Below are 3,810 nucleotides of genomic sequence, written 5' to 3' on the forward strand. Positions count from 1 at the left end.
ATTGTGTTATTCCCTCAATAGTGGGTGAATTCTCACTCTCGTAAGACTGCATTAATTCTTGCAGGAATGCTTTACTTGCTGTGGACCTGGTAGTTTCTGAAGAAACACCCTTCAAATGTCCCTCTCTTTGTACATGCCTACTTTCCCTTTGGCCTTCTCTGTCATGTTGTGATTAAGTACAAAAGCTTTCACAGAATACAGGACCATGTACTTAAACTTCTCATCCTGGAAATCTGTGAACCAAATAGACTTCTTTTATTTATGAATTACCTAGTCTCAGGTATTCTTTCGCAGCAAAAAAAAAATGGACCAAGACACCATCCTAGTGGGTGTGAAGTGATATCTCACACTAATAACAAATGATGTTGAGTATCTTTTCATGTAATTATTGCCCATTTGAATATATTTTTTAAAACTGTCTATCTCAGAGTCAAAGCATTCTATAATGGACATACTCTTATTTGACAATGTGAATGTTATTTTCTTTGCATTATTATTATTATTGCTTAATATTTTGATGCAGCAATTCTCTGATTTCTTTTCCGAATGCATTTATGTTCATTCATTCTTTATGAGATTTTTGTTTCTAGTCCTCATCTTAAACATTGTTATTGTTATTAAATTTTAAGCCTCTTTAATTTTGTGAAAGCAAAAAATGAAAACCTAATAAACACATGTATATGTAGAAAAAACAATATATCTATCTATATATATATACAAAAAAAAAACCTGTCTAGACTCTTTTTAATTAGGTTATTTCTATTGTTGAGAATAAAAGTTTATTCATATATTTTAAATTTATGTCTTTTTACATTTATTTATCTATTTTTATTTTTTTTTGAGACAGTCTTTGTCACTCTCAGTAGAGTTCTTTGACATCATAGCTCATAGCAACCTCAAACTCTTGAACTCAAGCAATCCTCTTGCCTCAGCCTCTAAAGTAGCTGGGATTACAGGCACCCATAACAATGTCTGGCTATATTTTTTAGAGATGGGATCTCGCTCTAGCTCAGGCTGGTCTGAATCTCCTGAGCTCAGGCAATCTGCCTACCACAGCCTTCCAGAGTGCTAGGATTACAGATGTGAGCCACTGCATCTGGCCGATCTTTTCATATTTATGATATACAAATATATCATTCCATTCTGCAAATTGCCTTTCTTCTTTCTTAATAGGATCATTTGAAGTACAAAAGTTTTTAGCTTTGATAATGCCTGGTTTATCTATTTTGTTGATGCTGCTTTTATCTACTAGAGTCATATCTAAGAAATTATTGCCTAACCAAAGGTCACACAGATTTATTCATATGATTTTTTTTCATTGTTATGAATTCATATTTATTGAGTGCCAACAAATGCTAGTGTCTTCTCAGGACATTTGATAAACATCATTTATGTATGTCTAAAGGACCAGAGATATATGGTCTTCCAATGCATATATATATATATGGCCAATCACCCTGTCAGAACAGATAATGAACTCTTATGAATATTCTTAAGCATAATGAGGAGGGGATCTAGGCTGTATGTAAGCATTCTTGATTAATGTTTTCCCCAGTGGGAGTCCCCCTCCCCTCAATATTCTCCATAACTGGGAAGGAAAAAGAGCAGGAGAAGAAAAAAGAGTCAAGGTATAGTCCTGAGAAAGTAAATTGAGCAGTGGTATTTCAGAGATGTTTGGGAGCAACAGTAAATAAACATCAGGTGAAGACCTGTATGAATGGAAGAGTAGGAGCCAGCTTATTCACAACCTGGTCTCTCCCTGTGCAACTGTTCTTATCTAGGCCTTAAGCTTTGGGGTGAGTGGTAGACAGGAACTGTAGCACTCTGAAGAGCTGCTTCGTTGTATAGTTACTTTTTTTTTTTTGCAGTTTTTGGCTGGAGCTGGGTTTGAACCCACCACCTCCGGCAAATGGGGCCAGCACCTTACTTCTTTGAGCCACAGGCACCGCCCTGTGCAGTTATTTTTTAAGCAAGGATCTTCCTATTTTGCATAAAGGAGTGCTTTGGGACTTGAAGGTTTAATGAGTACTCACCAGTTGGGTAAATGAGAGAATGATTGCTCTAGATGAATTAAATAGCCACTGACCCATTGGCTTAAGGGAAAGTGAAAATGAATAACAGGTGAGTTAAACTCATACATACTCTAGCCTACAGTGCTAGCAGTTGGGTGATAACTTGTCTAGTCTTCGTACCTCTTTTGGGGGATTTCATCCATCCCCTTTCCCACCCTCTGTGATCTTCTTTCAAAGCTCAAAGTTTGTAGCAGTGTTCAAGCTCCATGGCATAAGAATTGGCATTCCTCATAATGTTCTCCACTAACGTGACAGGCTTGGGGTTTCTTCCAGCAAAGCAAGACAGCCAAGTGAAGATCAACATGGCTGCAGCTGCCACACCTCCAGCACAGTATTTGGCCCAGCCAAGCCGACAGGTACCTCCCACTAACTGTGCTGCTCCCATGCAACGTCCCATCATTCAGGAGATAAGCTCCTCCATGCAGCAGCCAGGACAGCAACCAGTGCCACCAGGAGCAGCAGAGCACAGCCAGCACCTGTCACCACCATGCACATTTACCAGGCCAGGCTTGGAATGGTACTGAAGCTGGCATAGCACTCACACTCCTCCACCATGATCAGACTGTGTCCTTCTCCCCACACAGGGTATTTGCACCTCCGGAATGTGCTGAATGACTCCGGCTTCCCCAGTTGGGATCCAAAGAGGCAATAAGGAAGGAAGTAACTGGTAGAACTGGCCACAGCAGTAACAAGAGACAGGAAGACCTAGAGGGTTCCCACCAGGGTTAGGCTGCTCCTCATGGTCTGAAGTTTCTCTGTAGGAATGGGGAGATGAGCTGGGTCACAGCACCAAATGCAGAAAATTACCATGTAACTTTCATGTTCATATGACTTCTTTTAAGAGTTTTGTAGTTTTAGCTTTTACATTTTAGTTCTTTGATCAATTTTAACTTAATTTTTGTATAAGGCATGAGGTAGGGGATTCAACTTCATTTTTTGCTTTCTATATATTCATGTGTCGCAGAACTATCTTTTGAAAAAATTATTCTTTTGACCATTGAGTTGCCTGGGCATCCTTTTTGAAAATCCCTTGACTGTAAATGTGAAGGTTTATTTCTGGACTATCAATATCTTTCTCCCAGTACCACACTGTCTTGATTACTGTAGCTTCATAGTAAAATTTGAAATTTAGAAGTTTGAGTACCCTATTTTTGCTCTTATCAAAGATTATTTTTTCTATTATGAGTCACTTGAATTTCCATATGAATTCTAGAATCAACTTGTAACTTTCTTAAAATAAGTCAGCTATGATTCTGTTTGGAATTGTGTTGAATTTGTTGATCAACTTGGGTAGTATTGCTGTCTTAAGATGTTAAGTCTTCCAATGCATGAACATGGCATGTCTTTATGTTTGTTCAGGTCTTCCTCGTTTTATTTCATTAGTATTCTAATTTTAAGACTGCAGATCCTGTAAATATTTTGTACGATTATAGCTTAGTTATTTTTTTTGTGGTTGTAAATAGCACTATGTTTTAAATTTTATTTCCACAGGGACTTTTTTATTATAAATAAATACAAATGATTTTTCTGCATTGATCTTTGTCCTATAAAATTGATAAGTTCATTTATTGGTTATAAGAGTTTTTAAACTCTTAGTATTTTATATGTAAACAGAGAGAGGACATATATTTATGTGTAATTGGGGCAATTTTATTTATCCCTGCATTCTTTTATTTTTGCCTTCTTTTCCTTGTCTTCCCTTGTAATGACCAGAAGTTCCATTACTCTGTTTAAGAAG

At 37.2% G+C, this 3,810-nt stretch overlaps 1 pseudogene; it reads right to left on the reverse strand.

Annotated features, from left to right (window-relative positions):
- Positions 1-2,250: 2,250 nt before the first annotated feature.
- On the reverse strand, positions 2,251-2,882 carry LOC128576855 (LHFPL tetraspan subfamily member 1 protein-like; annotated as a pseudogene).
- Between the last annotated feature and the right edge of the window lie 928 nt (positions 2,883-3,810).

The sequence above is a fragment of the Nycticebus coucang genome, chromosome X (assembly GCF_027406575.1).
Source record: "Nycticebus coucang isolate mNycCou1 chromosome X, mNycCou1.pri, whole genome shotgun sequence".
In the NCBI taxonomy this organism is placed as follows: domain Eukaryota; kingdom Metazoa; phylum Chordata; class Mammalia; order Primates; family Lorisidae; genus Nycticebus; species Nycticebus coucang.